The sequence below is a fragment of the Macaca thibetana genome, chromosome 9 (assembly GCF_024542745.1).
Source record: "Macaca thibetana thibetana isolate TM-01 chromosome 9, ASM2454274v1, whole genome shotgun sequence".
NCBI classification, from domain to species: domain Eukaryota; kingdom Metazoa; phylum Chordata; class Mammalia; order Primates; family Cercopithecidae; genus Macaca; species Macaca thibetana.
The window spans coordinates 89,816,638-89,829,246 of record NC_065586.1 but is presented as its reverse complement, the minus strand read 5'-3'; the positions used below and the strand labels follow the sequence as shown (position 1 = coordinate 89,829,246).

At 42.1% G+C, this 12,609-nt stretch overlaps 1 protein-coding gene across 3 annotated transcripts in view; it reads right to left on the bottom strand.

The window, feature by feature from the left end:
• Nucleotides 1–508, bottom strand: part of PLCE1 (phospholipase C epsilon 1) — a 344,763-nt gene extending 344,255 nt beyond the window's left edge. For 2 of the 3 annotated variants that reach the window (XM_050802707.1, XM_050802708.1), the window contains exon 1: nucleotides 208–320. The gene's annotated coding sequence lies outside the window, so the exon portion shown is untranslated. Of the gene's footprint in view, nucleotides 1–207 lie in introns of all 3 variants that reach the window. The other variant, XM_050802709.1, reaches the window with a different exon arrangement.
• Between the last annotated feature and the right edge of the window lie 12,101 nt (nucleotides 509–12,609).

The window sequence follows — 12,609 nt, the reverse complement described above, 5'->3', positions numbered from 1 at the left end:
CAGGGTGTCTTTTAGCCCCTGCGAGGGCGGCCTGCATGCCCTGGGGTACCACCCGCCTCGGGTCCCCCGGGAGGGCGAGGACACTCTTCCGCCAGGTACGCGGGGTCGGGCTGCTCCCTTCGGCGGGTCGACTGCCTTGGGAGAGAACGAGCCCATCCTTCCCCTTCTCCAGTCCTCAGGAACCGAGTTACAGAGTCGCTTCCTCACCTCTTCGCTCCTGGCGAGTTTCGCCGGCGTCCCCAAGCGCTAAGTCCCTCTGGGACCCGCCGTCCGCGCGCCTGTCGCTAGCGGCGCCGGGTGTCCCCGCTACTGTGTGTCAGCTGCAGAGCCGATGCCCAGGAACGCGCAGGAGCCAGGCAAGTGCCCGAGAGGCAGAGCCCGGGAGGCAGAGCCCGGGCGCGCCGCCGCTGCCCCTCCCGCCGCCCGCCGCGTTGCCCACGTTGCCCAGCGTTACCGTGTGTACCCGCGCAGTTCCCAGTCCGCGCCCGCCGAGCTGTGAGCGCTGCCCGGACGGCGGCGGCTGCGCGGGCGGCAGCGGGGCCCCCGCCCTGGGCCGGGCTTTCCCAGAACTTGCCCGCCCCGGGTGAGAGGCCGCTAGCGCCGCCGCGGGCGGCCGAGCGGCCGGGGGAGCGGCCTGTGCCGGGCCCGCCCCCGGCTCCCGCCGTGCGGGGAAGGCGGGCGCGGAGCGAGGACCCGGTCGCCTCCCCCGAGCTAGCTGCTGGCGGCACGACCCCTTCCCAGACCCCTGACCCTGGCCCCTAGGAGCCATCCTTTCTGGCGGGAGCCAGAGAGAGCGCTCTTGGGGCGCCCGGCTCCGGGAAGGGCGGGAACTCTGCACACCTCAGGCGGCGGGAATGTACTCTCACACTACCCCAGGGAACCATCCCTGGTTGACAGATATGGAAACTGAGTCTCACGGCAGATAAATGACACGATCAAGGTCTCTGTAGTAGATGGCAGCACCAAGTCTCGAATCTGTTCTGTCACTCGTTCATTTAACACATATTCATTGAGCCCCATCAATGTGCCCAGCGTTGTGCCAGGCTCCGGAAATACTCCTTTTGCTGGTAATGCGGGGCCATCCAGGCCTGCGGACTCCTAATCCAGTACTCTTTCATTGCTCAAGCACACCTGAAGATCTTAACAGCTAGAAACCATAGGCTCTGCACAGAACCTCCTTAGCCGCTGGAGCGGCTTTTATGAGTCTTACGAGAGCCTAGGACCTGGAAAAAAATCAAATCATCATCCTCCTCCCTTTCCCCTAAACCTGTTCCTCCTGCCTCTACCTGTTCTAATGGAAGACCCTTCCCTAGGCCTGACCTCTTCTCCTACATCTGATCAGGACCCATTCCTGTGGCCCATATCGCCTCCGACTGTCCTCTCCCTTGGACCATATCAATTCTTCAAACCACCTCTGTATTATTCTTCCTCTTTTACAACTTTAATCTATGCAGAAACATTCATTGGCTCCCTATTGCCCTCCAGACTAACTCCCCATGGCTATAGTAACCCAGCATGCCCTGGCTAATAAGGATCACCCAACAGAATGTCTCTCCCACTCCAGCTCTGTACCTGAACTTAAGCTGAGCCTTCTACCCAGAGCATCACCGCCTCCTCCCACACACTTTCCTCCTGCTCATGTTTGACCCTTTCTTTCTGGTCCCTCTTAAAAGTGATCTCCCCTTCTTGGATGCTCCAGAACACAGGAGAGGTTGGAGCAAGAATGCACAGGAGGCCCAAAGAATCCTGCTGTTAAGAAAAATCTGCCTGTCTGGTCCTTAAACTGTCTTGCTGTTTTCGCACCACTAGGACTTTAATGAAAACTAACATGACTGCCTCCCTGGAGAGCTGATTTCAGAAAGGTCTCTGCAGAGGGCTCTAAAGAAATTCTTTGTTCCTTGAGATCTTGGGATTTTACCACTAGGACAATGAGAAGTGGTAATTCACTCAATCCCTGAGGCTATGTTATCCTGAACAAGTAAATAAAGGGCTAAGGACACAGGTAGAATCACTGACAATAAACAAGGTAGGCTATTTATTTAATATACAGTATTATATTATGGTTTTATTATTCATTTAATGACCGAATAATATCAAACTTCATCCATCACCTGGCACCCCCAAAGACTTTTTTTTTTTATTTGGCACGTGGGAATAGATAGCTACAAACCGGTAGATGCACAAGCGGTTAACATTGAATCCTTCAAATGAGTCATTGCGTGATTAGTAAGCAAGGCAAATCTAGGTCTGTTGTGCAGGAAAGTTATCCAAGTGTGATAATCATTGTGGCCCCATCCCTAGAAAGGGGCGCCTTCCTCAAATCTTTGCAAAGAGAGCAGGTCCAGATCAGTGTCCTTTGCTCGCCCCATGGCTCCCTCTCTAAATGAGACTGGAGGGAAGTCGTGTCCCCGAGGCTGCCTCACCGCATTGGAATGTCTGAGCTAACAGTACTTCCAGAGTGTTCACTGCTCCTCTGAACAGCACTGCCCAGACTTTCTGGAGATTTTAATTCACTCCCCAACCTCGCCAACAGTTGCACACAAGGTGCCTTTTTTACACCCTGCTCTCTGTTCAGTGAAACACACAGACCATCTCAGGGGAACAATGGCTCCATTCAAGACTTTTTCAGAAGTGCACCATCTAACCTCCACTCTGTGGGCTGCTGCCAGCCATTATCTAGAGGAAGAAAGACTGTCAGATAAAGCGCCTGAGAATTGGGAAAGCACTGGATAATTTCCATGGAAAATTCAGCTTCAGTAAACTAAGTTATGCATCTCTTTATACAAGACCATTCTGCATAGACAACAGCAGCAGCCCCAAGAAACAATGCTGTGGAGACTTTATTTCAATAGAGTGCATCTATGTTTGAAATTTCAGAAGAAAGCACACATGTCTTTTGAGCTTATTACATTACATAACGGTCTCTAGTCAATGGAAATTGATTTAAATACATGATAAGCATAGAGATTAGGGAGTTTAAGTAGTAAAATTATTTTAAGAAACGGAACCATCTTCCCTCTTTCTTTCTGCCTCCCCTATCCTGTAATTTTCAGAAAGGAGGTGGGGGCAGTGGTCTCTGACTTCATGGTGGTGGCTGCCAACAGGAGGCCCCACACCCTCTACTGCACATATTACAGAAGAAGGATTGGCGCTTTGCCACACTCAACAAGCCAGCCATCAGTTAACCCATTCATAAACAAACCATTAGGTTGGGAACTGAGTAGTCAGTGTGGGCGCCATTGACTAATGCATTGATCTTTGTTAAACAGCTGCTGATCGTCAAACAGAGGAATTTGCCAACAGACATCTGGGTAGCACAAAGGCCAAAGAAGGACTGAAGGAACAAGCCAGACCTTAGCTTTTCCAGTTGCCGTTTCCTCCCTTTCGAAGTCACTGTATCAAACTGTGCTGGACTTACTAGCTGTCTGCAAATAGACTAGTGTGTTCAGACGGTGAGCAGAGAGTCAAAAACACGCTTCCTAGAGTTGTCTTGTATGTGAGGTTAGATGTCCTAAGGCAGTTGAGGTTGATGAAAAACAACCAGCTTGTTAAAGCAGTAGGTACCTCTACCTGTATGGCATGGTTAGAAGTGAGGGTCCCCGGGGAATAGTAAGCAAAGCAGGGAAAGATGATCCTAAACATCCTCTCTCAGTGCAGCCGGTGTTAGGGGAACAGAATTTGGTGTAGGACCACTTGAGTTGGACGCTCAGATCCACCCCCAAGCTGTAAATCCTCGGACAGGTTACTTACTTCACTGTGCCTCATTTTCCTCTAGGTAAATTGTACCTACCTGATATGGTTTGGCTGTCTCCCTACCCAAATCTCAAATTGTAGCTCCCATGATTCCCACATGTCGTGGGAGGGACCTGGTAGGAGGTACTTAAGCATGTGGATGGGCCTTTCCCGTGCTGTTGTCGTGATAGTGAGTAAGTCTCACAAGATCTGATGGTTTTATAAAGTGGAGTTTTCCTGCACATGCTGTATCTCTCTTATCTGCTGCCATGTAAGCTGTGACTTTGTTCCTCCTTGCCTTCTGCCATGATTGTGAGGCCTCCCCAGCCACATGGAACTGTGATTCCATTAAATCTCTTTTTCTTTATAAATTATCCAGTCTTGGGTATGCCTTTATTAGCAGTGTGAGAACAGACTAATACAGTACCCCTCAGTGTCATTATGAGGATTAAATGAGCCAGTGTATATGAAACACTTAGAACATGTAAAGGTTTATTACTTAAACAAATAAAACTAAGATCTTTATTTTCCTTTAGACTTATGGTATTTAAAGGCCATAAACTCCTTTGAATATTCCAAAAATCTTGTCAATCTTTTGACAGACCGTTTTTTCTTCTTGAAACATTCAGGAATCTTATTGTAATACCTGGTTCAGAGTTGCTGTCAGCAAAAGGTGGGACTAGCTCAAATTGTTTCAAGGAGCCATAATGAAATATTATAAAAGCACAATTTTTAAAAAATGTTTTAGCTACACTGGAATTCCAAAGCATACACATTAGAAACTTCTTGTTTTTCTTTTCGAGATAGGGTCTTGCTCTGTCAGCCAGGCTAGAGTGCAGTAGTGTGATCATAGCTCACTGTAACCTAGAACTCTTGGGCTCAAGCGATCCTCCCTCCTCAGCCTCCTGAGTAGCTAGGACCACAGGCAAGCACAACCATGCCCAGCTAATTAAAAAAAAATTTTTAGTAGAGATGATGTCTTGCTATGTTGCCCAGGCTGGTCTTGAACTCCTGGCCTCAGGTGTGGAGACTTCTCTATATGCAGTTTTTAAGGTTTTGTGGTGTTCTCAGTGGCCAAAATGCAGTTTATTTAAAGAAACAGGAGAGAATACAGAAAGTATTTTTCAAAAGTAGATGCAGCTATATTTCCAGTCCCACATCCTCTTCTAGAACCTCGCCACTGATATCAGGTGAAGTCTAATTCCCCTTCTCTTGAATATGGACAGCCCCTCTGACAATTCTATGTCAGAGACAATAGAATGACGTAGAAGTGATGTTTTGTGACTAGAGTACCTATGTAATGGAAGTTGAGACAGCTTTTGTTTGCCTATCTTGCTTCAAAACTCTCACCCAAGAACTCAGACGCCATGTTGTAAGGAAGCCCAGACCTGGGGAGGCATGTATGATCCCAGCTGACAACCAGCATCAACCTTGAACATGTGGGTGAATGTGACTTCAAGGGATTCTAGTCACTAACCTTCAAGCCAGTCCAGCAATAGTAAGTAGAGCAGATCAAAGCTATCCCTGCCATGCCCTGCCCAAATTTCTGGGTTTTGAGCCAAATAAATGGTCAGTCTTTTAGGTCATAAGTTTTGGGATAGTTCCTTACATAGCTTTCATAATTGGAACAATAGGAATGAATGTTGGGAGGTAGGTAGAGTTAGTTGAAGTTCGTGAAAGTATTCTTCTGTTTGCCTGTATTTTCACAATGAAATGGTAAACAAAGTCATCAGGTGAGAGTGAGAATGGGGTAGGACATGCAGAAGGTTTAAGAGAAAAGGTATGAAGTAATCATCTAGGAAAGTGAGAGAGCAAATGGAATAGGGAAATGCAATGCCAGGTATTAAATGCTCACCAGCGTACAGTGAGCCCAGTCACAATGATTGTACATTTTTCTTCTGCCAGGTTTAGCTGCATAGGTACAGGAAAAGAAACAATGGAGAGTTGGATTTAAGTAGGGTTGTTAACAAGGCAAGAAAGGGTCAAGGGCTTAGGATACATGCAAGGGACTGTTTATAGTGATTGACGATAACATTAAACCAGGAAAGGAAGAAAGTGAAGACATGAGGATGGTTAGAATCCTCATAGCTAAAGGTGAGGTTTACAACACACTGTGCTGAAAGTTTTGTACAACAATTTGTTGTATGTATCTTCACAAAAACCTACGAGTAGACACTGTTATCATTTCTATTTTAAAGATAAGGAAATCAGAAGCTCAGAAAGGTTAAATAACTTGCCCAAGTTTACACAGATACCTAGATGTGAACTTAATCTGGTCCTAGAGCCATCTACTTACCCCAGCCTTCCCTGGACATCTGAAATAGCTTCTTCCACACTGAGTTCACCTTGCTGACCCCAACACCACATCGTTCCTTGAGTCTTCTACAGGGAAAGCTAGCTATGAAGGTAGAAAGAGGAAGGGCTGCCTAGCTCTTGCTGCCCCACCGCCACTTTTCCCATGGCCTTCCCAGGAAAGTCTTTCTGCTTTCAAAACTTAGGACACTTGCATATTCCACTTTCTTCCTGTCTTCACTGAAGACTTACCAACATCCTATCTCTTAGCTTCCTCTCCAGGCTGTTTCTGGCTTTATTGTAAAGGAGTTCTACCTCCCTGCCCCCTACCATATTGAGAACATGTAGTGTCTTCCATGAGAGCAGGGACTTGTGCACAGTGTATCTTAGCCTGGAAAACCAGACCTGCAAAATGATAGGTTCTCAGTCAATCTGGGAACCTCTTGCCTCAGTGCTCTTATTTCTATTCAAACTCAGCGGAGAGTTTGCAAGTGAGGTCATACCTGAGCCCTCTAGGGTCTCCCTTCTGAAATTCCCTTCACTGACCACAATATTCCCTTCTGCTTCCATTCTTAGTCTGACATGTCTTTTTTTTTTTTTAGCCTTATTTTCCAGAAGCAGCTTCTCACCCTATGCTGTATCTATCTCACCCTGACAAAGACGTTGCATGCAGTGTATAAAAGAATGACTCCATCAACCAGAGCCCAGTGTTTGTGAAATGGGTCCCAAACCTGTGCTCCTGAGCATCTATAATCCGCATTTCTATTCTTTCTTTCTCCCTTCTGCTTATCTTTTCCGCCTACCCTCCCGCCCTTCTGATGTCCTTCGGATCTCTCTTTTTACCTTGAAATAGCTACCTCTCCTGCTAATGGGTCTTGTTCATGCCACATGCTTTTATAACTAACTTTTTGGCCTGAATTTGTTCATGATTTTAGCGTAGATTTTTACTAATATAACAAAAAAGTGGGCTGGGCACAGCGGCTTACGCCTGTAATCCCAGCACTTTGGGAGGCCAAGGCTGGCGGTTCACTTGAGGTCAGAAGTTGGAGACTAGCCTGGCCAACATGGTGAAACCCCACTTATACTAAAAATACAAAAATTAGCCGGGCTTGGTGGCACACACCTGCAGTCCCAGCTATTCGGGAGGCTGAGGCAGGAGAATCACTTGAACCTGGGAGGCGGAGGTTGCAGTGAGAGGAGATAACACCACTGTACTCCAGCCTGGGCAACAGACTCCATCTCAAAAAAGAAAAAAAAAGTGAAGAAACAACATCTAAACTCTTTATAACCTTTACAGTCTACACAGAGATAATATATTTTCTCTTCCAAGTTTCATGAACATTTACAAAAATGGGTTCAGAAAATCTCAAGGAATTCCAAGAAATATATAGGCCATATTCTCTGACTAAAATGCAAGAAAACTAGAAATTAATACTAAACATTTAAAACCAAAAAGCATCAGCTGCTCGACAATTAAGACACAGTCTCCTAAATAATTATTGGATCACAAAGGAAACCCAAATTATAATTAGAGGTGTTTTGGAACATAACAAAATGAAAATATTGCATAATCCAAATTAATGAAATATGGTCAAACAGTAATCAACAGCAAATGTGTATCTCAAATATTTTTTATTACTAAACAAGAAAGCAAAAATATACGAACTGAAAATTTAAATTAAAAACACCAAAACAATTCTAAGAAAAAAATAAAACAAAAATAGAAAAGATGAAAGCCTTAGCCAACTAGAAGATAAATCCAAGAGCTGGTTCTTCGAAAAAACATAAAATGCTTTTTTTTTTTTTTTTTTTGGCAGGGGCAAGGAGGAGGATGGGGAGTGATGTGAGCATTAAAAAAGAATAACACTTCCAGAATATATAACCAAAAATAAGAGCACTTGCAAAATTATAAAAGAAAAAGAGAATTCTGCATAGATATGTAACACTTCAATTATAAAAGTATACTAAAATAAAGTCTAAGCTAATGAAGTTTTAAAATCTGGATGAATGTATAATATTCTGAGAATTTTTATCACAATTGATCCAAGAAATAGAAAAATATGTATTTTTTTAACATTATTGCTGGGTTTGGAGAATTTTTTATAATTTTGTTTTCTCAAGTTATTAGCCATTAACTACATTTGCCCAGCCTCCTCTGCAGCTAAGATAGTGACAGATTACCCAGCACCATCAGCCAGGCATACCCATGCGAAATTTAAATTCAGAACTGAAGTATTTGGACTTGTAACTGCTGCTAATCAAAGTGTATATTCAGGGCAATTTGAGTTTATGCTCCCCAGTAGCAGTCCTCAAACTTTTAGCCCAAATAAATTCTCTCTCTCTCTCTCTCTCTCTCTATATATATATATATATGTAGATAGATAGATAGTTATAGATATTGATATATATATAGATATATAGATATAGATATGGAGAAAAAATATATATATTTATTATTATTATTATTTTGAGATGGAGTCTTGTTCTGTTGCCCAGGCTGGAGTGCAGTGGCATGATCTCAGCTCACTGCAACCTCTGCCTCCCAGGTTCAAGCAATTTTCCTGCCTCAGCCTCCTGAGTAGCTGGGATTACAGGTGCCCACCATCAGCCTGGCTAATTTTTTGTATTTCTTTTTAGTAGAGATGGGGTTTCACCATGTTGGCCAGGCTGGTCTCGAACTCCTGACCTCAAGTGAACCGCCAGCCTTGGCCTCCCAAAGTGCTGGGATTATAAGCGTGACCCACTAAAGAAATGAACAGGCCAGGCGTGGTGGCTCATGCCTGTAATCCCAGCACTTTGGGAGGCGGAAGCGGGTGAATCACGAGGTCAGGAGTTCAAGACCAGCCTGACTGATATGGTGAAACCCTGTCTCTACTAAAACCACAAAAATGAGCCAGGCACAGTGGCAGGTACCTGTAATCCCAGCTATTCAGGGGGCTGAGGCAGGAGAATCGCTTGAACCTGGGTGGGAGAGGTTGCAGTGAGCCAAGATCATGCCACTGTATTCCAGCCTGGGTGACAGAGTGAGACTCTGTCTCAAAAAAAAAAAAAAAAAAAAAAAAGTGAACAATTTGAAAATGTACAAAATACATTTTGCTGTTGAGAATGACAGCAAAGACACTCATGAGCTTTTGAGAGCAACCATAAAGCTGGATTTTTGGTGCCAGGGCTTCCGGCTTCAGGGCTGGTAGCAGGAGACTCCAGAAGAAAGAGCTCCTGGTAACAGTGCTAAAATATACTTTCAGTGTCTAGGACGTGGCTTGAGGAATTGTTCTTGGAAGTCTGTCTCCAGGCTACTCAAATTCCTTTAAGAAATTGCTTTCCAGCCTAAATTACTTTCTGTTGCTTTCACCTGAGAACACTGGCCCAATAATCAGTGAAATAAATGAAAATATTTAACTCATTAATTAAATATTTACTGAGTGACTCTTGGGGCATAAATTATGCAAGATACTGAGAAAACGGCAGTAACAAGTACTGACATAATCTAATGAAGTATTTATCAAAGAATCCTCACCAAAAAAAAGCTCTACTGTGGTGTACCTGAAGTATTTTCACCCAATACTAGTTCATCAATATAAAGGAACTCTGTGGCCAAATAAATTTGAATATGCTGGAGGTTTACAAGGTACAATGACATAACTCTGAGAAGTTCCGGAGTAAGTGATTAAACTGCATTTAATCCAGAAATTCCCTAATTTATAAAGCATTGCACGGAATTCTTGCTGTGAAATGCTGCCCATGGGCCAGATAATTTTACCATTTGGTTCTTCCAAACTTTCAATTGACATAAATAAAATGCTTATAAAATATTTCCCAAAGAAAAAAATATATTTCAAAATTCTTTTAAGAAGTGACATAAACCTGATTCCAGAACGTATTAATAGCAAACATAGCACAAAAAGTGCTACCATAAATCCTGATCATTTATGAGTCTAGACATGAAAATCTTATAGTACAATCAAGCCGAATTCAGTAACACACTATAAAATCTACTACTCTGACCAATTAAGATATATCACACGTTTTAAAGATAGTTGAATATTAGCTAATCTATTAATAAAAGAATTATTACCAATAAATCAAAGAATCAAATTGTCAAACAACTGAAAGACATTTCATAAAATTAAATATCACTTTCTTCCTGATTTTCAAAGCCTTATTAAAACAAATAATAGAAGTGCATGCTCGTAATAAAATTACAAATAATAGCCATCACCATACAAATGGTGAACTACTTAGAGGCAAACATATTAAAATTAATGCCAGACAAAAATGCCCAATTATAACTATTATTCAATATAGTCTGAATGTTTTATTCAATATAGTAAGACACAAAACAGAAAATAGAAATATACCTCCTGAAAAGGGGGAAATAAAATTATAATTACATGCAGAAAATGTGATTATGCACCTAAGATAATCCAAGACAATTATTTTAAAAATACTCAGAATTAATGAGAGCTTGGTATAGAGCCTAGATACAGACAAATATTCAAATATCAACAGCTTTTCTACACAACACTGCTATCTACTTAGCAATATATTGGGATAATTCAACCAAAACACTAAAACATATAAGCAATGGTAGCAACAGAAATTTAAAACTGGAAATTAGGAATAATCATAATGATGTATATACTTGTGTGTGTATATTATTAATTTGGAGAAATTAGGGAGATTTGAATAAATAGGGAGAGATACAATATACCTTCATAGAAAGACCTAAAGATTAAAAATGCCAGTTTCTATTAAATTAATATCTAACATTCAACAAAATCCCAATGGGATTTTTAAAAACTCACTAGAAAATGCAAGTTAGTTTGCTGAAACTAAGGTGACTACATTGAATTTCATTATAATGAAATTCTATTTTTGCTTTTGTTAAAAAATTTCCATATTAAGCATTTTTAAAAACATGACTGAAAAATTTTTAAAAACGTAAAAAGTAAATGATTAGTTAAAACAATGTTATAAAAGAAAGACAATAAGGTGGGCACAGAGATAACATTTCAGCACCACCAGTGACTGTCCACTGGAAGAGCCCTTGTGGTGGCAGCGAGTGTCCAGTGGAGGCTGGGGTGTCCTCGCTAGGGACATTCCCACACCTGTTTAGGCTTCGGTGTATTTGGTATCCTTTCTTCATGTATTTAAGAGAGAACTGAGGGCCAGGCATGGTGGCTCACACCTATAATCCCAGCACTTTGGGAGGCTGAGGTGGGCAGATCACTTGAGCCCAGGAGTTTGAGACCCCCCTGGGCCATATGGCGAAACCCAGTCTTTACAAGAAATACAAACAAACAAACAACAACAACAACAACAAAAACCTAGCAGGGCGTGGTGGCGCATCCCTGTAGTCCCAGCTACTTGGGAGGCTGAGGTAGGAGATTACCTGACCCAGAAAGTCAAGGCCGCAGTAAGCCATGATAGTGTCACTGCACTCCAGCTTGGGTGACAAAGTGAGACCCTGTATCAGAAAAAAAAAAAGAGAGAAAGAGAGAGGTATCTGAGGCCAACCTTAATTTATTTCTTCTTTTAGATGATGTGATCTTTTCCCTGGGTGCCCAAAGGACTGTTTAGTTTTCTTTGAGGTCTGATATACAAGAGCCACTCTTGCACAGTGGATAAAGGAAGGAGACATACTCTACCAAAATACAAGCTTTAGAACTTCTAGACAAAAATATAAGATATTATCTCTGTAGTCTCAGGGGAGAAAAGGAGTTCTTAATGATTTTTAAAACTCTAATGAATAAGAGAAAATTGGCAAATTTGGCTTTAACCATATAACTTGTATAACCATAAGCATTATTAACAAAGTTAAAAAAAATCCAAAATCAAGAGAAGAAAGTTGCAACATGCATAACAGACAAATCATCCGTATCCTTAAAGAATGGAAGTAGGAAAAAATGGAAAATGAGCAAATTATATAAACATATCAAAGCATGTTTAACTTCATTTATAATCTGGGAAAAACAAATTAAAAATTGTTCAATGAGATGGCTTTTTACACCAGCTACTTAGCCACGCCCCCTCCCTCCCCCCAGCACACACACAGAATTTCAAGTCTGGCAAGAACAAATGCTAGAATTAAAAAATATGGGAATTAATATACTGTTGGTGGGAGTGTAAATTGGCAAACCACTCTGAAGAACAGTTAGGCAATATCTAGTAAAACTGAAGAGATTCTTATACTACAAACTCCAGTTCCACTTCTGTGTCTGTATTCAATGTCTACATATATGCATAAAGAGGTGTACTATAAGTCCTTTGCAGCTTTGTTGGTAATTGCCAAAACAAAAACCAACAGATTGAAACAAGTCTGAATGTCCATCTATTGTGGAATGAATTAATACCCTTTTTTGTTTACTTATGATAGAACGCAATGCAATTGCATTTTAAGTAGATGAATTAGATGTATAAGTATCAACATGGATATATTTCAAAAATATAATGTTGAAAAAGTTGCAGAATAATATGCACAGTATAATGCCATTGCATACATTTTAATTAATTAGTTAAAATTAATTATGTTATTTTTAGAGACAGGGTCTCTCTCTGTCACCCAGCCTGGAGTGCAGTGGCATG